The following is a 23,718-nucleotide window of genomic DNA, read 5'->3' as shown; positions in this document are numbered from 1 at the left end:
ATTTCCTCCAATTACTGTGCGTAGTGACACTGTAAACATCAACAGGAAGATTTCCTCTGGTCCCTTTGTGCAGTGACAGTGTAAACATCAGTTGGAAAATTCCCTCCGATCACTGTGTAGTGACAATGTAAACATCAGCCGGAAGGTTTCCTCTGAACACCTTATGTAGTGACAGTGTAATCATCAGCAAGAATATTTCCTCTGGTCACTGAAGAGACAGTATAAATATCAGCGGAAAGATTTCTTTGGGTCACTGTGTAGTGAGACTGTAAACATCAGCGGGAACATTTCCTCTGGTTACTGTGTGTAGTGACACTGTAAGTTTCAGCAGGTAGATTTCCACTGGTCACTTGATGTGGTAACAGTTTAAATATCCGCAGGCAGACTTCCTCTGGTCGCTGTGTTTAGTGACAGTGTAATGTCAACTGGAAGATTTCCTCTGGTCACTTTATGCCAGAACTGTGTAAACAGCAGCAGGAAGATTTCCTCCAATCACTGTGTGTAGTGACACTGTAAACATCAACAGGAAGATTTCCTCTGGTTACTTTGTGCAGTGACGGTGTAAATGTCGGCAGGAAGATTTCCTCCAAATACTGTGTGTAGTGACACTGTAAACATCAACAGGAAGATTTCCTCTGGTCACTGTGTGTAACAACAATGTATACATCAGCAGGAAGATTTCCTCCAGTCAATGTGTAGTGACAATGTAAACATCAGCAGGATTTCCTCTGGTCACGTTGTGCAGTGGCAGTGTAAACATCAGCAGGAAGATTTTCTCTGGTCACTGTGTGTAGTGACACTGTAAACATCAGCAGGAAGATTACCACTGATCACTTTGTGCAGTGGCAGTGTAAACATCAGCAGGAAGATTTTCTCTGGTCACTGTGTGTAGTGACACTGTAAACATCAGCAGGAAGATTACCACTGATCACTTTGTGCAGTGACAGTGTAAACATCAACAGGAAGAGATCCTCTAGTCACTTTATGCAGTAACAATTTAAACAGCAGCAGGAAGATTTCCTCTGGTCCCTTTGTGCAGTGACAGTGTAAACGTCAGCAGGAAGATTTTCGCTGGTTACTTTGTGCAGTGACATTATAAACATCAGCAGGAAAATTTCGAGTGGGAGGAGAGAGGCCCAAGATCGAGAGTTTGAGCGGGAGGAGAGAGACCCGAGATCGAGAGTTCGAGCGGGAGGAGAGAGGCCCGAGACCGAGAGTTCGAGCGGGAGGAGAGAGGCCCGAGACCGAGAGTTCGAGCGGGAGGAGAGAGGCCCGAGACCGAGAGTTCGAGCGGGAGGAGAGAGGCCCGAGACCGAGAGTTCGAGCGGGAGGAGAGAGGCCCGAGACCGAGAGTTCGAGCGGGAGGAGAGAGGCCTGAGACCGAGAGTTCGAGCGGGAGGAGGGAGGCCCGAGACCGAGAGTTGGAGCGGGAGGAGAGAGGCCCGAGACCGAGAGTTGGAGCGGGAGGAGAGAGGCCCGAGATCGAGAGTTCGAGCGGGAGGAGAGAGGCCCGAGATCGAGAGTTCGAGCGGGAGGAGAGAGGCCCGAGATCGAGAGTTCGAGCGGGAGGAGAGAGGCCCGAGACCGAGAGTTCGAGCGGGAGGAGAGAGGCCCGAGACCGAGAGTTCGAGCGGGAGGAGAGAGGCCCGAGACCGAGAGTTCGAGCGGGAGGAGAGAGGCCCGAGATCGAGAGTTCGAGCGGGAGGAGAGAGGCCCGAGACCGAGAGTTTGAGCGGGAGGAGAGAGGCCCGAGACCGAGAGTTGGAGCGGGAGGAGGGAGGCCCGAGACCGAGAGTTCGAGCAGGAGGAGAGAGGCCTGAGACCGAGAGTTCGAGCGGGAGGAGAGAGGCCTGAGACCGAGAGTTTGAGCGGGAGGAGAGAGGCCCGAGACCGAGAGTTCGAGCGGGAGGAGGGAGGCCCGAGACCGAGAGTTCGAGCGGGAGGAGAGAGGCCCGAGACCGAGAGTTGGAGCGGGAGGAGAGAGGCCCGAGACGGAGAGTTCGAGCGGGAGGAGAGAGGCCCGAGACCGAGAGTTCGTACGGGAGGAGAGAGGCCCGAGACGGAGAGTTCGAGCGGCAGGAGAGAGGCCTGAGACCGAGAGTTCGAGCGGGAGGAGAGAGGCCCGAGACCGAGAGTTCGAGCGGGAGGAGGGAGGCCCGAGACCGAGAGTTCGAGCGGGAGGAGAGAGGCCCGAGACCGAGAGTTGGAGCGGGAGGAGAGAGGCCCGAGATCGAGAGTTCGAGCGGGAGGAGAGAGGCCCGAGATCGAGAGTTCGAGCGGGAGGAGAGAGGCCCGAGACCGAGAGTTCGAGCGGGAGGAGAGAGGCCCGAGACCGAGAGTTCGAGCGGGAGGAGAGAGGCCCGAGACCGAGAGTTCGAGCGGGAGGAGAGAGGCCCGAGACCGAGAGTTGGAGCGGGAGGAGAGAGGCCCGAGACCGAGAGTTCGAGCGGGAGGAGAGAGGCCCGAGACCGAGAGTTCGAGCGGGAGGAGAGAGGCCCGAGACCGAGAGTTCGAGCGGGAGGAGAGAGGCCCGAGACCGAGAGTTCGAGCGGGAGGAGAGAGGCCCGAGACCGAGAGTTGGAGCGGGAGGAGAGAGGCCCGAGACCGAGAGTTCGAGCGGGAGGAGAGAGGCCCGACACCGAGAGTTGGAGCGGGAGGAGAGAGGCCCGAGATCGAGAGTTCGAGCGGGAGGAGAGAGGCCCGAGATCACTCACCACAGGCAGAGATTTCAAAGAGTGACATCACAGGAGAGCAGGTAAAGTGATTGGTTGGTGAATGTTACTGTTTTTTCATTTGTGATTGGTGGCTGGCTTGTGAGTTTTTGTTAAGTCTTTAGTTTATTTCTGTTAAGTTTAGTTAGTAAATAAATAAAGGCATGGCAGGGCAGCTCAGACCCCTGGAATGCACATCCTGTGTCATGTGGGAACTCCAGGACGCTTCCCGTGTCCTGGACAGGTGCAGGAAGTGTCATCAGCTGGCGTTGCTCGAGCTCAGGATTTTAGAGCTTGCGCAGCAGCTGGCGTCGCTGCAGTGCATCCGCGAGGCTGTGAGCAACGTGGATAGCACGTTTCAGGAGGTAGTCACTCCACTGCTTAAAAGAGTGCAGGCAGAGAGGGACTGGGAGACCATCTGACAGACAAGGAGAACCAGGCTGGTAGTGCTGGAGTCCCCTAAGTGCAACTCACTCCCTCAGTTCTGAATACTAGTGAGGGAGAGGGTTCCTCTGGGGAGTGCAGCCAGAGCCAAGTCCATAGCACCGTCGGTGGCTCAGCTGTACAGGGGGAGAGGAGAAAGTTCAGGAGAGCAATAGTGATAGGGGATTCTATCTTTAGGAGAACAGACAGGCGTTTCTGCGGCCACAGACGTGATTCCAGGATGGCATGTTGCCTCCCTGGTGCCAGGGTCAAGGATGTCACTGACGTGCTGCAGAACATTCTGAGGGGGGAGGGTGAACAGCCAGAGGTCGTGGTCCATATTAGTACCAATGACATGGTAGGAAGAGGGATGAGATCCTGCAGGCAGATTTTAAGGAGCTGGGAAAAGAATTAATAAGCAGGACCTCAAAGGTAGAAATCTCAGGATTACTCCCGGTGCCACACGCTAGTGAGTACAGGAATAGGAAGGTAGAGCAGATGAATGCATGGCTGGAGAGATGGTGCAGGAGGGAGGGCTTTAGATTCCTGGGGCATTGGGACCAGTTCTGGGGGAGTTGGGACCTGTTTAAGCCGGATGGGTTGCACCTCAACAGGGCCGGACCAATATCCTTGCAGGGAGGCTTGGAAGTTGGCTGTGATTGATTGGAGAACTAAATTAAAAGGTATGACGGTAGACAGGCAATGGCTAGCATTCAAAGAATTAATACGTAATTTGCAACAAATATATATTCCTTTAAGGCACAAAAACCCAACAGGAAAAGTGGTCCAACCATGGCTAACAAGAGAAATTAAAGATAGTATTAAATCAAAGGAAGAGGCATATAAAGTTGCCAGAAAAAGCAGTAAGTCTGAGGATTGCGAGCATTTTAGAATTCAGCAAAGGAGGACCAAGAAATTGATAAAGAGGGAAAATAGAATAAGAGAGTAAACCAGCGAGAAACATAAAAACGGACTGGAAAAGCTTCTACAGGTATGTAAAAAGGAAAAGACTGGCGAAGACAAACATGGGTCCCTTGCAGACAGAGACGGGAGAATTTATAATAGGGAATAAGGAAATGGCAGAGAAATTAAACAAATACTTTGGGGGTGATTTTAAACCCCAAGAACGGATGGTTTGGGAGTTGAAAATAGTTGTTTTTTTGAGTCGCAATCGGACTTTGCATTCCCAGTGGGAAGTCTGGACTTTTACGCGCCGACGTTAAACCCGGAAATAAAGCCGGGTTACAGTCGCGACCCAAAGAACAACTATTTTCAACTCCCACCTGCCCACAACCCACCAGTTCTTGGGGTTTAAAATCGCCCCCTTTGTGTCTGTCTTCACGGAAGAAGACACAAAAAACCTCCCAGAAATACTGGAGAACCAAGGGTCTGGCGAGAATGAGGAACTGAAAGAAATTAGTTTTAGTAAAAAAAATAGTACTAGAGAAATTAATGGGATTGAAGGTCGATAAATCCCAAGGACCTGATGATCTACATTCCAGGGTTTTGAAAGAGGTGGCTATGGAGATAGTGGATGCATTGGCTGTCATCTTCCAAAATTCTATAGATTCTGGAACAGTTCCTGCAGATTGCAGGGTAGCAAATGTAACCCCACTATTTAAGAAAGGAGGGAGAGAGAAAACAGGGAACTACAGACCTGTTAGCCTGACATCAGTAGCAGGGAAAATGCTAGAATCTATTATAAAGGATGTGATAACAGGACACTTAGAAAATAATAATAGGATTTGGCAGAGTCAACATGGATTTATGAAAGGGAAATCATGTTTGACAAACCTATTGGAGTTCTTTGAGGATGTAACCAGTAGAATAGATAAGGGGGAACCAGTGGATGTGGTGTATTTGGATTTTCAGAAGGCTTTCGATAAGGTCCCACACAGGAGGTTGGTGAACAAAGTTAGAGCACATGGAATTGGGGGCAATATACATGCATGGATTGAGAATTGATTAACAGACAGAAAACAGAGAGTAGGAATAAACGGGTCTTTTTCAGGTTGGCAGACTGTGGCTAGTGGGGTATCACAGGGATCGGTGCTTGGGCCCCAGCTATTCACAATCTATATCAATGATTTGGATGAGGGGACCAAATGTAATATTTCCAAGTTTGCTGATGACACAAAACTAGGTGGGAATATGAGTTGTGAGGACGATGCAAAGAGGCTTCAAGGGGATGTAGGCAGGCTAAGTGAGTGGGCAAGAACGTGGCAGATGCTATATAATGTGGAAAAATATGAAGTTATCCACTGTGGTAGGAAAAACAGAAATGCAGAGTATTTTTTAAATGGTGAGAGATTGGGAAATGTTAGCTTTCAGTGACTCATGTATAAGGACCCGGGTGTCCTTGTACATGAGTCACTGAAAGCTAACATGCAGGCACAACAAGCAATTAGGAAGGCAAATAGTATGTTGGCCTTTATTACAAGAGGATTTGAGTACAGGAGTAAAGATGTCTTACTGCAATTATGTAGGGCCTTGGTGAGACCGCACCTGGAGTATTGTGTACAACTTTGGTCGTCTTGCCTAAGAAAGGTTATACTTGCCATAGAGGGAGTGCAACGAAGGTTCACCAGACTGATTCCTGTGTTGGCGGGATTGTTGTGAGGAGAGATTGAGTAGACTAGGCCTGTATTCTGTAGAATTTAGAAGAATGAGAGGTCATCTCATTGAAACATACAAAATTCTTACAGGGCTTTACAGGTTAGATGCAGGGAGGATGTTTCTCCTGGCTGGGGAATCTAGAACCAGGGGTCACAGTCTCAGAATAAGGGGTTAGGACTGAGATGAGGAGAAATTTCTTCATTCAGAGGGTGGTGAATCTTTGCAACTCTCTACCCCAGAGGGCTGTGGAGGCTCAGTCATTGAGTGCATTCAAAACAGAGATCGATAGATTTCTAGATATTAAAGGCATCAAAGGATATGGGGATAGAGCAGGAAAATGGCGTCGAGGTAGAAGATCAGCCATGATCTTGTTGAATGGTGGAGCAGGCTCGAGGGGCTGGATGGCCTACTCCTGCTCCTATCTCTTATGGTCTTATGGTATCCTGTCCCTCAGAATTGATTCCAATATATAGCCCACCACCGAGGTTAGACTGACTGGTCTATAATTACTCGGGCCTACTCCGCCATTCAATGAGATCATGGCTGATCTGATTTTTACTTCAACTCCACTTTCCCACCTTTTCCCCATATCCTTTGACTCCCTTGCTGATCAAAAATTTGTCTAACTCATCCTCGAATGTATTCAATGACTCAGCCTCCACAGCTTTTTCGGGTAAAGAATTCCAAAGATTCACGACCCTCTGGGAGAAGAAATTCCTCCTCATTTCCGTCTTAAACAGGCGACCCCTTGTTCTGAGACTATGCCCCCTAGTTTTAGATACCCCCATGAGGGGTAACATCCTCTCAGCATCTACCCTATCGAGTCCCCTCAGAATCTTGTATGTTTCAATAAGATCTCCTCTCATTCTTCTAAACTCCAATGAGTACAGACCCAACCTGTTCAATCTTTCCTCATAAGACAACCCTTCCATACCTGGAATCAACCTAGTGAATCTTCTCTGAACTGCCTCCAATGCAAGTATGTCCTTCCTTAAATAAGGGCACCAGAACTGTACGCAATACTCCAGGTGTGGTCTCACCAGTACCCTGTACAGTTGTAGCATACTTCCCTGCTTTTATACTCCATCCCCCTAGAAATAAAGGCCAATATTCCATTTGCCTTCCGGATTACGTGCTGCACCTGTATGTTGACTTTTTGTGTTTCATGTACAAGGACACCCAGATACACCGTCACTTAGAAAAGCACGGAGTAATCAAGGACAGTTAGTATGATTTGTTAAAGGAAGGTCGTGTCTGACTAACTTGATTGAATTTTTTAAGGAGGTAACAAGGAGGGTCAATGAGGATAGCATGTTTGATGTAGTGTACATGGATTTTAGCAAGACTTTTGACAAGGTCCCACATGGCAGACTGGTCAAAAAGGTACAAGCCCATGGGATCCAAGGGAAAGTGGCAAGTTGGATTCAAAATTGTCTCAATGGCAGGAAGCAAAGGGTAATGGTGGACCGGTGTTTTTGTGACTGGAAGGCTGTTTCCAATGGGGTTCCGCAGAGCGCAGTACTAGGCCCCTTGCTTCTTGTGGTATATATTAATGATTTGGACTTAAATGTGGGGGGCATGAGTAAGAAGTTTGAAGATGATATAAAAATTGGCCTGGATGAGTGCAGCTCCAACAACACTCAAGAAGCTCGACACCATCCAGGACAAAGTAGCCCGCTTGATTGGCACCCCATCCACCACCCTAAACATTCACTCCCTTCACCACCGGCGCACTGTGGCTGCAGTGTGCACCATCCACAGGATGCACTGCAGCAACTCGCCAAGGCTTCTTCGACAGCACCTCCCAAACCCGCGACCTCTACCACCTAGAAGGACAAGAGCAGCAGGCGCATGGGAACAACACCACCTGCACGTTCCCCTCCAAGTCACACACCATCCCGACTTGGAAATATATCGCCGTTCCTTCATTGTCGCTGGGTCAAAATCCTGGAACTCCCTTCCTAACAGCACTGTGGGAGAACCGTCACCACACGGACTGCAGCGGTTCAAGAAGGCGGCTCACCACCACCTTCTCGAGGGCAATTAGGGATGGGCAATAAATGCTGGCCTCGCCAGCGACGCCCACATCCCGTGAACGAATAAAAAAAAAAAAGTTGATAGTGAGGAGGAAAGCTGCAGACTGCAGGAAGATATCAATGGACTGGTCAGGTGGGCAGAAAAGTGGCAAATGGAATTCAATCCGGAGAAGTGTGATGTAACGCATTTGGGGATGGCAAACAAGGGAAGGGAATGTACAATAAATGAGAGGATACTGAGAGGTGTAGAGGAAGTGAGGGACCTTGGAGTACATGTCCACAGATCCCTGAAGGTAGCAAGGCAGGTAGATAAGGTGGTTAAGAAGGCATATGGAATACTTTCCTTTATTAGCCGAGGCATAGAATGTAAGAGCAGGGAGGTTATGCTAGAACTGTATAAAACACTAGTTAGGCCACAGCTTGAGTACTGCGTACAGTTCTGGTCATCACATTACAGGAAAGATGTAATTGCACTAGAGAGGGTACAGAGGAGATTTACGAGGATGTTGCCAGGGCTGGAGAATTTTAGCTATGAGGCAAGATTGGATAGGCTGGGGTTGTTTTCTTTGGAACAGAGGAGGCTGAGGGGCGATTTAATTGAGGTGTAAAAAATTATGAGGGGCCTAAATTGAGTGGATAGGAAGGACCTATTTCCCTTAGCAGAAAGGTCAATAATCAGGGGGCATAGATTTAAAGTAATTGGTGGAAGAATTAGAGGAGAGCTGAGGAAAGATTTTTTCACCCAGAAGGTGGTTGGGGTCTGGAACTCAATGCCTGAAATGGTGGAAGAGGCAGAAAACCTCAACTCATTCAAAAAGTACCTGGATGTGCACCTGAAGTGCCATAACCTACAAGGCTAGGGACCAAGTGTTGGAAAGTGGGATTAGGCTGGGTGGCTCATTTTGAGCAGGTGCGGACATGATGGGCTGAATGGCCTCCTTCTGTGCCGTAAATTTTCCATGATTCTATGATTCCTCTAGTCACTTTGTTCAGTGACAGTGTAAACATCAGCAGGAAGATTTCCTGCGGTCATTGTGTATAGTGACAGTATAAACATCTGCAGGAAGATTTCCTCTGGTCACGGTGTAGTGACAATGTAAACATCAGCAGGAAGATTTCCTCTGGTCACTTTATGCAGTGACTGTAAACATCAGCAGGAAGATTTCCTCTGGTCACTGTGTGCAGTGACACTGCAAAGAACAGCAGAAAGATTTCCTCTGTAACTGTGTTTAGTGACACTGTAAACATCAGCAGGAAAATTTCCTCCAAACACTGTGCAGTGACACGGTAAACATCAGCACGAATTTTTCTTCTATTCACTTTGTCCAGTGACAATGCAAATATCAGCTGGAAGATTTCCTCCAATCACTGTGTGTAGTAACAGTGTAAACAACAGGAGGAAGATTTCCTGTGATCATTGTGTGTAGTGACAGTGTAAACATCAGGAAGATTTCCTCTGGTCACTGTGTAGTGACACTGTAAATATCAGCAGGAAGATTTCCTCTGGTGGCTGTGTATAGTGCCATTGTAAACATCAGCATCAAAATTTCCTGCGGTCACTGTGTGTAGTGACACTGCAAGGGACAGTGTCTGCATGGTCTCGCCAATGTACCATGCTCTGGTCACCAGTGACACTGTAAACATCAGGAAGATTTCCTCCAATTGCTGTGTCTAGTGACATTATAAACATCAACAGGAAGATTTCCTCCAATCGCTGTGCCTAGTGACACTATACATCAGTAGTAATGTTACCCCTGGTCGCTGCGTGTAGTTACACTGTAACTATCAGCAGGAAGATTTCCTCTGGACACTTTGTGTCATGACAGTGTAAACATTAGCAGGAAGATTTCCTCTGGTCACTTTGTGTCATGATGTGGAGATGCCGGGATGGACTGGGGTTGACAATTGTAAACAATTTTACAACACCAAGTTATAGTCCAACAATTTTATTTGAAATTCACAAGCTTTCGGAGGCTTCCTCCTTCCTCAGGTGAATGTCAAGAAATCCTCGAACCTTTCGCATTTATAAATCACAGAACAATACCTGGTGATTACAGATAATCTTTCCAACTGCCCGTTGCCAAAGCAATCGGAGTGTTCAGACAGAGAGGTGTTAACTACAGGACCACCGAATATACAAACAACCAAAAAAAAAGCAGAGAGAGAGAGGCAGAAACATAGAAACATCCGGAAGGAAGAGAAAGACAGCAAATGACCCGTTTTATTAAAAACAGATAACTTTTGTTCGCTGGTGGGGTTACGTTTAACGTGACATGAACCCAAGATCCCGGTTGAGGCCGTCCTCATGGGTGCGGAACTTGGCTATCAATTTCTGCTCGACGATTTTGCGTTATCGTGTGTCTCGAAGGCCGCCTTGGAGTACGCTTACCCGAAGATCGGTGGCTGAATGTCCTTGACTGCTGAAGTGTTCCCCGACTGGGAGGGAACCCTCCTGTCTGGCGATTGTTGTGCGGTGTCTGTTCATCCGTTGTCGCAGTGTCTGCATGGTCTCGCCAATGTACCATGCTCCGGGTCATCCTTTCCTGCAACGTATCAGGTAGACAACGTTGGCCGAGTCACAGGAGTATGAACCATGTACCTGGTGGGTGGTGTCCTCTCGTATGATGGTGGTATCTGTGTCGATGATCTGGCATGTCTTGCAGAGGTTACCGTGGCAGGGTTGTGTGGTGTCGTGGACGCTGTTCTCCTGAAAGCTAGGTAATTTGCTGCGAACGATGGTCTGTTTGAGGTTGGGTGGCTGTTTGAAGGCGAGTAGTGGAGGTGTGGGGATGGCCATAGCGAGGTGTTCGTCGTCATTGATGACATGTTGAAGGCTGCGGAGAACATGGCGTAGTTTCTCCGCTCCGGGGAAGTACTGGACGACGAAGGGTACTCTGTTGGTTGCGTCCCGTGTTAGTCTTCTGAGGAGGTCTATGCGATTTTTCGCTGTGGCCCGTTGGAACTGTCGATCGATGAGTCGAGCATCATATCCCGTTCTTACTCGGGCGTCTTTCAGCGTCTGTAGGTGTCCATCGCGTTCCTCCTCGTCTGAGCAGACCCTATGTATCCACAGGGCCTGTTCATAGGGGATGGCCTCTTTGACGTGGTTAGGGTGGAAGCTGGAAAAGTGGAGCATCATGAGGTTGTCCGTGGGCTTGCGGTAGAGTGAGGTGCTGAGGTGCCCGTCTTTGATGGAGATTCGTGTGTCCAAGAAAGAAACCGATTCTGAGGAGTAGTCCATGGTGAGCTTGATGGTGGGATGGAACTTGTTGATGTTATCGTGTAGTCTCTTTAGTGATTCTTCGCCATGGGTCCATAGAAAGAAAATGTCGTCGATGTATCTGGTGTGTAGCGTTGGTTGGAGGTCCTGTGCAGTGAAGAAGTCCTGCTCGAACTTGTGCATGAAAATGTTGGCGTATTGGGGTGCGAATTTGGTCCCCATGGCTGTTCCGTGTGTTTGGGTAAAGAACTGGTTATCGAAGGTGAAGACATTGTGATCCAGGATGAAGCGGATGAGTTGTAGGATGGCGTCTGGAGATTGGCTGTTGGTGTTGAGTACTGAGGCTGTTGCAGCGATGCCGTTATCGTGGGGGATACTGGTGTAGAGTGCCGAGACTTTGTGTCATGACAGTGTAAACATCAGCTGTAATATTTCTCTGGTCACTAGTGACAATGCAAACATTAGCAGGAATATTTCCTCTGGTTACTGTGTGAAAATTTCCTCCAATCGCTGTGTGTAGTGACACTGTAAACTATAAACATCAGCAGTAATGTTTCCCCTGGTCGCTGTGTGTAGTGACACTGTAAACTATAAACATCAGCAGGATGATTTCCCCTGGTCGCTGTGTGTAGTGACACTGTAAACTATAAACATCAGCAGTAATGTTTCCCCTGGTCGCTGTGTGTAGTGACACTGTAAACTATAAACATCAGCAGTAATGTTTCCTCTGGTCGCTGTGTGTAGTGACACTGTAAACATCAGCAGGATGATTTCCTCTGTTCACTGTGTGTAGCAACAATGTAAACATTTGTCAGAAGCTTTCCTCTTGTCACTTTGTGTCGTGACACTAAACATTAGCAGGAAGATTTTGTCTCGTCACTTTATGCAGTAGTAGTGTAAACAGCAGCAAGAAGATTTCCTCTGGTGCATTTGTGCAGTGTCAGTGTAAACGTCAGCAGGAAGATTTCCGCTGGTCACTTTGTGCAGTGACACTGTAAACATCAGCAGGAAGATTTCCTCTGGTGCATTTGTGCAGTAACAGTGTAAACATCAGCAGGAAGATTTCCTCTGGTGCATTTGTGCAGTAACAGTGTAAACATCAGCAGGAAGATTTCCTCTGGTCACTGTGTGTAGTGAGAGTTAAACATCTGCAGGAAGATTTCCTCTGATCATTGTGTAGTGACAATGTAAATATCAAAAGGAAGATTTCCTGTCCTCAGTGAGTAGTGACAATATAAACAACTGCAGGAAGATTTCCTCCAAATACTGTGTGTAGTGACACTGTAAACATCAGCAGGAAGGTTTCCTCTGGTTACTGTGTGTAGTGACACTGTAAACATCATGTGGAGATGCCGGTGATGGACTGGGGTTGACAATTGTAAACAATTTTACAACACCAAGTTATCGTCCAGCAATTTTATTTTAAATTCACAAGCTTTCGGAGGCTTCCTCCTTCGTCAGGTAAATGTTCAGGAGCTCCTTGAAGCCTACGCATTTATACATCACAGAACAATACATGGTGTTTACAGACTGCCCCTGCAACTGCCCGTTGCCAAGGCAATCACCGTGTTCAGACAGAGAGGTGTCACCTGCAGAACCCCCGAATACACATTCAACAAAAAAACAAACAGGAAAAAAAAACAGAGAGAGGCAGAAACATCCGGAAGGCAGAGAAAGCCAGCAAATGACCCATTATATTAAAAACAGATAACATTTGTTCGCTGGTGGGGTAACGTGTAGCGTGACATGAACCCAAGATCCCGGTTGAGGCCGTCCTCATGGGTGCGGAACTTGGCTATCAATTTCTGCTCGACGATTTTGCGTTGTCGTGTGTCTCGAAGGCCGCCTTGGAGTACGCTTACCCGAAGGTCGGTGGATGAATGTCCATGACTGCTGAAGTGTTCCCCGACTGGGAGGGAACCCTCCTGTTTGGCGATTGTTGCGCGGTGTCCGTTCATCCGTTGTCGCAGCGTCTGCATGGTCTCGCCAATGTACCATGCTCTGGGGCATCCTTTCCTGCAACGTATGAGGTAGACAACGTTGGCCGAGTCACAGGAGTATGAACCATGCACCTGGTGGGTGGTGTCCTCTCGTGTGATGGTGGTATCTGTGTCGATGATCTGGCATGTCTTGCAGAGGTCATGGACATTCATCCACCGACCTTCGGGTAAGCGTACTCCAAGGCGGCCTTCGAGACACACGACAACGCAAAATCGTCGAGCAGAAATTGATAGCCAAGTTCCGCACCCATGAGGACGGCCTCAACCGGGATCTTGGGTTCATGTCACGCTACACGTTACCCCACCAGCGAACAAATGTTATCTGTTTTTAATATAATGGGTCATTTGCTGGCTTTCTCTGCCTTCCGGATGTTTCTGCCTCTCTCTGTTTTTTTTTCCTGTTTGTTTTTTTGTTGAATGTGTATTCGGGGGTTCTGCAGGTGACACCTCTCTGTCTGAACACGATGATTGCCTTGGCAACGGGCAGTTGCAGGGGCAGTCTGTAAACACCATGTATTGTTCTGTGATGTATAAATGCGTAGGCTTCAAGGAGCTCCTGAACATTTACCTGACGAAGGAGGAAGCCTCCGAAAGCTTGTGAATTTAAAATAAAATTGCTGGACTATAACTTGGTGTTGTAAAATTGTTTACAACTGTAAACATCAACAGGAAGGTTTCCTCTGGTCACTGTTTTTAGTGACACTGTAAACATCAGCAGGAAGATTTCCTCTGATCACTATGAGTAGCAACAGTGTAAAAATCAGGAGGAATATTTCCTCTGGTCACTTTGTGCATTGACAGTGCAAACATCAGCAGGAAGATTTCCCCTGGTCACTGTGTAGTGACACTGTAAACATCAGCTATAATATTTCTCTGGTCACTAGTGACAGTGTAAACATCAGCAGGGAGATTTCCTCTGGTCACTGTGTGTACTGACACTGTAAACATTAGCGAGAAGTTTTCCTCTGGTCACTTTGTGCAGTGACAGTGTAAACATCAGCAGGAAGATTTCCTCCAATCGCTGTGTCTAGTGACACTGTAAACATAAGCAAGATGATTTCCTCTGGTCACTGTTTTTTGTGGCACTGTAAACATCAGCAGGAAAATTTCCTCTGGTCACTGTGAGTAACGACACTGTAAACATCAGCAGGAAGGTTTCCTCTGGCCACTTTGTGCAGTGACACTGTAAACATCAGCAGGAAGGTTTCCTCTGGCCACTTTGTGCAGTGACACTGTAAACGTCAGCAAGAAGATTTCCTCTAATCACTGTGTCTAATGACACTGTAAACATCAGCAGGAACATATCCTCCGGTCACTGTGTGCAGTGACAGTGTAAACATTAGGAGGAAGATTTCCTTTGGTCACTGTATGTAGTGATATTGTAAACATCAGCAGGTAGATTTCCTCCAATCACTGTATATAGTGACTCTGTAAACATCAGCAGGAAGATTTGTTCTAGTCACTTTGTGCAGTGACTGTGGGCCCTGATCCCCGAGTAAAGGTGTAGCCCTTTTAAGAAACCTCCCCTTTAAGAGGCATGTATGGCCCTTTTATGAGACCTCACCTTTCGGAAGTAATTAAGGTTGGATTGGGTGGAGACCTTCCCCAGTCAGGTGAGAATAAAAGGGAGAGGTCACGAGAAGTAAAGTGGAACCCCCAGAGCTGGGAGCGACAAGAGTTTTGAAGTATGAACTGGTCAAGGACTATGTTTGTTGTATGAAGAAGATTACAAGTCGATAGGACTCTGTGACATATATTGGGTGATTTTTAAATCCCAAGAACAGGCGGGTGGGAGTTGAAAATAGTTGTTTTTTGGATTGCGACTGCAGCCCATCTTTATCTCCGGGTTTAACTTGGGCATGTAAAAATACAGGCTTCCCACTGGGAATGCAAAGTCTGAAAATTTTGCAGTTGTGACCCAAAAAAACAACTATTTTCAACCCACCTGTTCTTGGGGTTTAAAATCACCCCCATGGTGTCAGAAGTTGTATCTGTGTCTCTAAATTGTAGAAAGAAAGGGAACCACCCCAATGGAGGAAATTTTTAGAGAACTGGTAGGGGCCCAGCAGGCTGTAAAAGAGAGGACCACTCGGGTCCTTGAAGCCCATTGAGAGATCACCCAACTCCTTATGCACCAGGTCACCCAGAGCCAAGTAGAGATCTCAGAATTGAGGCAATTGTGGGGCCAGATGGAGGGACAGAGATCCCCCCCATTCACCTATAAGAGCCTGTCTAATGCTGCAGAAAATGACTGTAAATTACTTGGCCTTTGAGAGTTGTGATGAGTGGGAGAAATGGCCACCAAAACAATGGGCTGGCATTGTGGCCCTGTTCTTGGTGGCGATCCACAAGGCCTATTTTGACCTGAAGCTGCAGGTGGTGGCCAACTGCCATCTGTTAAAAGTAGAGATCCTTGCCAGGGCTGGTGTCACTTCAATTGTGAGGGCTCAGAGATCTAATGCCTGGACCTACCAGGAGGGCCAGGCACCCAGCTCTCAAATGATTGACTTGTTCCATATGGCCAGACGGTGGACAGCAACTCCCCTGCCAGGATTGTGGAACTGCTGGTAATGGACCACTATTTACGAGCCCTTCCGCCTCAGTTCAGGAAGTGGGTAGGTTAAGGAGACCCGGCCAATGCCCAAGAGATGATCGCCCTGGTGGAACGACAACTGTCTGCCGAAGATTTGGTCAGATCTCCGACGTTCCCCAGGCTGTGTAGCCTTGCATGAACCCTGTGTCCGAAGAATGGAACTGAATTTTGGGTGGATAAAAAGCTGGCGAGGCAAAAGAGTACTGAAGAGCGGTGAAGGTTCATGAAGGGACCTACGGGGCTGGCCCCTGGAATTATAAATCCTGGGCTAAACAGGAAACTAGGGGAAGGGTGCCAGTGTGATGAGTGGGGCCATGTAGCAGCACGCTGCCCAAACCAGGAGGAGCCCATGCAATGCAGCCTCGGGGAACCTAAGGAGGCTGATTGCAATCATCCATGTTGGGTAGTGCAGCTTGTGAGCCACGTGAAAACTGTTCACCCTTTTCTAGAAACCATAAATATTAATGGAAAGGAGGTGATGGCCCTTACTGATTCGGGGACTGCCATAACCCTGGTGTCCTCATCTCTACTATGGTCGTCTGAATTAGACCACGTCAACAAAATGGGAATAAAATGCATACATGGGGCCGTATCCTATTACCCCACCACCTGGGTCAAAATAGAAGTAAAGAGAGGGTGCCTGGGGAAATAAAAGTGGGTATGGTACCTAAGCTTCCTCGGCCCGTAACACTGGGGAAGGATTTCCCAGGGTTTAATACCCTGATCCAAAGGAAGGAAGGGGTTCCAGACGGCCTACAGAAAAGGGAGCGGAGGGAAGATAAACCAAGAGGCAGTAGGGAGGAAGTGCCTAGAGTTTTAATAGGGGACCAAGACCGTATTCCCTCTGCTTCTCCAATCCCAGTGATTGAGCCAGGGCCTGGTACGAGTGGAGAGAGAGAAGCTGATGTTCTAAACTATGATTGTGATGGGGACGAGTTCTGAAAACTCTGTAAAGAAATGGTGGTGCCTGACATTAAGGAGTTTGAGGAAAAGTACAATTACACGTTCACAGAAGGTAGCGGAGGCCTCTAGGAGTGAGCTGAGGAAGGAGCGTACAGAAATTTTTCAGGTAACCTCTGCCCATTCTGAGGAGATGCGGAAGTCACAGAGGAAAGCCTGGGAAGACCTTTTGTAACCAAAACAGTCCTGTAGAAGGCTTTCCCAAGGATATGAGAGATCAGTGACGTGCGCTTATGTGGTAAGTCAGGAGGAAAATGGTAAGGATTGGGTCCTCAAATTGCAGGCTGAGCTGAAAGACTCCGCCGGAGCTCGGGGGAGGACCAAGTCCAAAGACATCAAACTGGCCAAGGAGGTGTCAAGTTTGGAGTCTCACCTAAAGGACACCCAGAAGCTGCTCCAGGAGGAGAAGAGGCTGAAGCTGGGGTGGCAGGTGGTCTCCCTGCAGGCTCAGTTGGAAAATAGCACAGAGACAAGCACTGGTTAGACAGGTGCTTGTGCTACACGAGGAACTTGAGCGCCTCAACAAGCTGAGAGGGAGGACCTGATGAGCTCCAAGGACGATGTGGGCAAGAGCATGCACCAGCTGGAGAAGGTGAAGCGTGTGGTGGAGCAGCAGGTAGAAGAGATGAGGAGCCAGTTGGGGAGCGGGCTGACGAGCTGCAGCAGATCGAGGACGCCAAGCTCCACCTGGAGGTCAACTTGGAGGCCATGAAGGCACTTCACAAGGAAGAGAAAAGCCAGCTAACCACGATCGTCGCCAGCCTCCAGCAATCAGTCAATGAGATGGTTGAGCAGAAGGATCTGCTCGAGCAAGCTGCGTGGGTTCAGGAGGAAAGGCTGACCAGACAGCTCAATGTGTTGTACGTGGAGATCGTGAAGCTCCAGATCTCCTTGATGCAAAAGGACGTGGAGCAGGAGGAAGAAGAAACTGAGGCACTAGCTGGCAGAAGACTCGCAAAGTAAAGTGCGGGCGGTTCAGCAAGTTGTTCTCGATCTCCGCTGGAAGCGGGAGACGCTTGAGGAAGCCCTGAGGACCGAAGAGGACGCAACGCTCAGCTTTGAGAGGGAGATAGAAGCCGTAAGAGAAAGTAAGTTGCAACAACTGTCCGTGCTAAAGGAAGAGGCGGAAAGGGTGTGCAATGAGAAAGCTTCTGTTGCCCTGCAGTATGAGACATTGAAGGAAGCTGAACTAGAGATGCTCACTCAACAGATTCAGACTTTGGAAAGTAATCAGATGGGCCTCGAAGACCTAAAGAGGGTGAGGAACGAGCTGGTTCAGAAGGAGAAAGAGTTGGACACTGGAGCTGACTTCTCAAAACCAGAGCCTCCAGTCCGCCTGTGAAACCCACAAGCAGACCCATGTTGAAGAGGTTGTAGGTCTTCAAAAGAATCAAGAGGTGACTGAAGGTACTGCAGCGGTTCAAGAAGGCGGCTCACCACCACCTTCTCAAGGGCAATTAGGAATGGGCAATAAATGCTGGCCTCGCCAGCAACGGCCACATCCCATGAACGAGTAAAATAAAGGTCAAAGGAGGAAATCCCACGATGAACAGGTAGAAGGATCTGTAAAACTGCAGCGTGATCTTTTCGACACACTGACTATGGTCAAGCAGATGAGAGGCAATTTGGAAGAGTCCAGGAACAAGTTGGCCGGACTCGGAGAATCACAGAATAACAAGATCCTCCAGGAGCAAATCGATTCCCGGCAGGGAATTATTGGAAAGTTGGAAAAGGAGAGGAAGCGATCGGAAGAGGCTTCTTAAGAAGGTTGCTCAACACAGAAGTTCAGAGGGAAAGGACCAGTGATGAGTTGAAGGAGCAAGTTGCTCGATGCCAAGACCATCGAAATCATTCCAGCAGTGGGAGTGATTGAGGTTGTACATAGTGAAATAGCTCCTGAATCAAAGGGTCTAACTTTGGAAAGTGACCATGAAGTAAAATCACTCAGCTTCCATTGATGAATTTCAAGCTGTACAAAAGGGGACAGTGATCCTGTTGGTGGATCTTTCTGAAGTTGAAAGTTCAGAGTCCCAGGAACCGGGGTTCTTTGTGACTACAGTGGCCATGGAAGAGCAAGTTATTGCTGAGACTGTTGCCTCTGTGCACACAGAGATTCTGGAGTTAAGTGCTGTGGATCAGGTGCTACAACCCAGTGACCTTAATGCAGGGGTTGTATGAGGACCGGTGATAGAAACTACAGCTGCCATTAGAGGCTGCAATAGGAGCAATGGCTGGCTGCTTGTCAGACACTCGTAGTGGGGTCCGTGAAAACGGCTCTACCCTTGCTGTGCAAAAGCTGCCAAGCTTGAGGGTGGGTCGGCTGAATGCAAAATCAAAGAAGTTGATGAACAGAAATTAGAGTCTTTGGAAATTAGTGTTGAAGTAATTGACCCAGGAGTGCAAGGCGATGGACATGAGTGGGAAATTTCCACAGGGAAAATCTGGAATGAGGACTCCTGTGAAAGGGGATGCTGGAGTCCGCATGAAAAGAAAAGGCGGGAAACTGACGCCGCGTCAATGGCATTTGAAACAGCCGAAGGGACTGTCCGTGGGGCAGGTGAACATGGAGGGCATGGAATATGAGATGTTTTGCTACAGTTGTACAGGGCATTGGTGAGACCACATCTAGAATGCTGAGTGCAGTTTTGGTCTCCTTATTTAAGAAAGGACATAATTGCTTTGGAGGCGGTTCAGAGAAGGTTCACTCGACTGATTCCTGGGATGAGGGGGTTATCTTATGAGGAAAAGTTGGACAAGTTGGGCCTGTATACACTGGAGTTTAGAAGAATGAGAGGTGATCTTATTGAAACATATAAGATCCTGAGGGGACTAGAAGGGGTAAATGCTAAGGGGATGTTTCCCCTTGTGGGAGAGACTAGAACTAGGGGCCACAGTTTGAAAATAAGGGGTCTCCCATTTAAGACGGAGATGAGGAGAAATTTTTTCTCTCAGAGGGTCGTGAGTCTGTGGAACTCCCTTCCCCAGAGAGCAGTGGAGGCAGGGTCATTGAATATTTTTAAGGCTGAGTTAGATAGATTCCTGATTAACAAGGGAGTCAAAGGTTATAGTAGGTAGACGGGAAAGTAGAGTTGAGGTCACAATCAGATCAGCCATGATCTTATCAAATGGCAGAGCAGGCTCGAGGGGCCAAATGGCCTACTCCTGCTCTTAATTCGTAACTTGGTGAAATGATTGCAAAGGCAATTATTGGGCATGGAGCCAGGTCGGCTCAGAGGAATACGGTTTGCCTTTACATACTGCCTCGCACCGCAGTCTGCAAGAGCGAATGGCTTGATGCTGGGGGGATATGTAGCAGAGTAATTGAGGGTCCTGATCCCCGCGTAAGGGTGTAGCCCTTTTAAGAAACCTCCCCTTTTAAGAGGAAGTGTCTGGCCCTGTTTGAGACCTCACCTTTTAGGAAGTAATTAAAGTTGGAATGGGTGGAGACCTTCCCCAGTCAGGTGAGAATAAAAGGGAGAGGTCAAGAGAAGTAAAGTGTAAATTAAAAGCCAAGAGTTTTGAAGTACGAACTGGTCAAGGATTATTGTTTATTGTATGAAGAAAGTTACAAGATGATAGGACTCTGTGACACAATGTAAACATCAGCAGGAAGATTTGCTTGGGTCAACAACAACTTCCATTTATATAGTGTCTTTAACGTAGAAAAACGTCCCAAGGTGCTTCACAGGAGCGTTTTATCAAACCAAATTTGACACTGAGCCACATAAGGATATATTAGGACAGGTGACCAAAAGCTTGGTCAAAGAGGTAGGTTTTAAGGAGTGTCTTAAAGGAGAGGGGTGGGGAGGTTTAGGGAGGGAATTCCAAAGCTTAGGGCCTAGGCAGCTGAAGGCACGGCCACCAATGGTGGATTGATTAAAATCGGGGATGCGCAAAAGGCCAGAATTGGAGGAGCGCAGAGATCTCGGAGGATTGTAGGGCTGGAGGAGGTTACAGAAATAAAGAAGGGCGAGGGCCATGAAGAGATTTGAAAACAAGGATGACAATTTTAAAATTGAGATGTTCCTGGACTGGGAGCCAATGTAGGTTAGCGAGCAAAGGGGTGATGGGTGAATGGGACTTTATGCGAATTAGGATATAGGCAGCAGAGTTTTGGATGAGCTAAACTTTATGGAGGGTGGAAGATGGGAGGCCGGCCAGGAATTTTTTTTTATTCGTTCACGGGATGTGGGCGTCGCTGGCAAGGCCGGCATTTATTGCCTATCCCTAATTGCCCTTGAGAAGGTGGTGGTGAGCCGCCGCCTTGAACCGCTGCAGTCCGTGTGGTGACGGTTCTCCCACAGTGCTGTTAGGAAGGGAGTTCCAGGATTTTGACCCAGCGACAATGAAGGAACGGCAATATATTTCCAAGTCGGGATGGTGTGTGACTTGGAGGGGAACGTGCAGGTGGTGTTGTTCCCATGTACCTGCTGCTCTTGTCCTTCTAGGTGGTAGAGGTCGCGGGTTTGGGAGATGCTGTCGAAGAAGCCTTGGCGAGTTGCTGCAGTGCATCCTGTGGATGGTGCACACTGCAGCCACAGTGCGCCGGTGGTGAAGGGAGTGAATGTTTAGGGTGGTGGATGGGGTGCCAATCAAGCGGGCTGCTTTATCTTGGATGGTGTCGAGCTTCTTGAGTGTTGTTGGAGCTGCACTCATCCAGGCAAGTGGAGAGTATTCCATCACACTCCTGACTTGTGCCTTGTAGATGGTGGAAAGGCTTTGGGGAGTCAGGAGGTGAGTCACTCGCCGCAGAATACCCAGCCTCTGACCTGCTCTCGTAGCCACGGTATTTATATGGCTGGTCCAGTTAAGTTTCTGGTCAATGGTGACCCCCAGGATGTTGATGGTGGGGGATTCGGCGATGGTAATGCCGTTGAATGTCAAGGGGAGGTGGTTAAACTCTCTCTTGTTGGAGATGGTCATTGCCTGGCACTTATCTGGCGCGAATGTTACTTGCCACTTATCAGCCCAAGCCTGGATGTTGTCCAGGTCTTGCTGCATGCGGGCTCGGACTGCTTCATTATCTGAGGGGTTGCGAATGGAACTGAACACTGTGCAGTCATCAGCGAACATCCCCATTTCTGACCTTATGATGGAGGGAAGGTCATTGATGAAGCAGCTGAAGATGGTTGGAATAGTCAAGTCTAGAGGTAATAAGCATGGATGAGGGTTTCAGCCGCAGATGAGCTGAGGCAGAGGTGGAGCTGCGTGATGTTAGAGGTGGAAGTGGGCAGTCTTGGTGATGGAGCAGATATGTGGTTGGAAGCTCATCTCCGGGTCACATAGGACGCTGAGGTTAACATCAGGAAGATTTCCTCTGGTCACTGTGTGCAGTTACAATGTAAACATCAGCAGGAAGATTTCCTCTGATGACTTTGTGTACAGATGTTAGACATCAGGAGGAGACTTTCCTCCCATCATCCTATGCCGTGTAAACATCACCGGGGTGATTTCCCCTGATCTTTCTGTGTGGTGACTGTGTAAACATCTGCAGGGTGATTCATTTTTGCATTTTTTTTTAGGCTGTTTTGTCCCCATTTCCTCCTTCCCCTCACATTCCGTGCCCATTATTCGGAAGAAAAAGAAAAGTAACTGGAGTCAAACCCTGTTATTGAGCATTGCTGTTGTGCAGCATCGCGTGGAATGATATATGAATGTGCAGCCTGTCACCTGATCTTTTGGACTGGAGAATAGCAGCCTGTCACTGGCTTTTCTGCTTCCCTGAGGAGGCAATCTGTCAATGAGTCATTCATCCCCCTAGAGAAACTGTTGTCATTGTTCCTCCAGCAGATGCTGTCAATTTATCATCAGTACTCCAGTAGAGGCAGCCTGTCTCTGCATCATGGGTATCCCAGAGATGCATCCTGTCAATGGATTATTGGTGTCTGTCACAAATCTCGTACCTGCCTTAGTTAGTCTGTCGGGTTCAGCATCACTTGTTCCTCCCATTTCCCTTATGGTGAGTTTGCCTGTACTACCCAATGTCTAGTCCTATGATAGCATGACCGAGGAATATGATAAAGAACTGGATATAATGATCCTCAAACATGCATTCCTCTACTCTTATAAGAAGTGGAACGTTCTGGTAAGAAGAGGTCAATATAAAATTATCAACCTGATTTATTTGACAGAGTACTGAAAAGTAACAATCCAGACCTTTAACTTCTTCTATAATTCTTTTCATATCAAAAAACAATAAATCTGCATTGTGCTAGTGGACTAAATACTATCTAAGCTCTGTGAAATCTGACTGGTTTTATCTTAATCCGGCCTTGGCCCTAGTGCATGTCTTGGAACAGACTTCTCAATTGACAGTCCTCTTTGTCCTGTTGCTGTATAGGTCTTTTGGCAGTTTGACCCTGAATCCTTCTTTGTCCAAGGATTGGTCAAATAGCTGCCATTTAAACCTGCTAAAGTCCTCTGGATGTGGGTCCCAGCCAGATGACGTCATGTCTTTGTACGAGTACAGACCCCCACCCCCAACATCTCAGGCGAGTGACTACCAGAAATGTCTGAAATGTGGTAATAACCCATTTATTGTCCCAGATCACTTAAGCATAACAGTTTCAATGGCTGCTCATTTTATTCAAGGAAACCTATTGAGACACCTGGTTACTATTGTTCAAACAACTCTAGACTGTTCCTCTGTTAAAATAAGAGAATATCGTACCTTTATGAATAAAATCCTTAAAAATCTTAAACCTGAGTTCATACGAGAAACATATTGTAGCTAAAACCAAAAATCCCTGCTCGGCCAAAAAGTCAACAATCTGTAATTATGATGAAATTTAATGTAGCGAAGTGTGAAGTGATTCATTTTGGTAGGAAGAATGAGGAGACACAATATAAACTAAATGGTACAATTTTAAAGGGGGTCCAGGAACAGAGACCTGAGTATGTATATACACAAGTCTTCGAAGGTGACAGGACAAGTTGAGAAATCTGTTTAAAAAGGCATATGCGATGCTTGGCTTTATAAACAGAGGCACTGAATACAAAAGCAAGGAAGTTATGATTAAACCTTTATAATAACTGGTTAGGCCCCAGCTGGAGTGTTGTGACCAATTCTGGGCACCACACTTTAGGGAGGATGCTTTAGAGAGAATGCAAAGAGATTTACTAGAATGGTACCAGGGATGAAAGACTTCAGTTAATGTGG

At 47.8% G+C, this 23,718-nt stretch overlaps 1 protein-coding gene and 1 long non-coding RNA gene across 3 annotated transcripts in view; one reads left to right on the top strand and one right to left on the bottom strand.

The window, feature by feature from the left end:
• Window positions 1-23,718, bottom strand: part of LOC137309455 (zinc finger protein 91-like) — a 69,296-nt gene that overhangs the window by 28,027 nt on the left and 17,551 nt on the right. The gene's annotated exons all lie outside the window — the stretch shown is intronic.
• Window positions 2,583-23,718, top strand: part of LOC137309456 (uncharacterized) — a 57,261-nt gene continuing 36,125 nt past the window's right edge. For both annotated transcript variants that reach the window (XR_010959831.1, XR_010959830.1), the window contains exon 1: window positions 2,583-2,755. This is a non-coding gene — a long non-coding RNA (uncharacterized lncRNA). The remainder of the gene's footprint in view (window positions 2,756-23,718) is intronic.

Source organism: Heptranchias perlo, unplaced genomic scaffold (genome assembly GCF_035084215.1).
Source record: "Heptranchias perlo isolate sHepPer1 unplaced genomic scaffold, sHepPer1.hap1 HAP1_SCAFFOLD_164, whole genome shotgun sequence".
Taxonomy (NCBI): domain Eukaryota; kingdom Metazoa; phylum Chordata; class Chondrichthyes; order Hexanchiformes; family Hexanchidae; genus Heptranchias; species Heptranchias perlo.
Note: the sequence above shows the minus strand (reverse complement) of the source record. Positions and strands in the feature narration are given on the sequence as shown.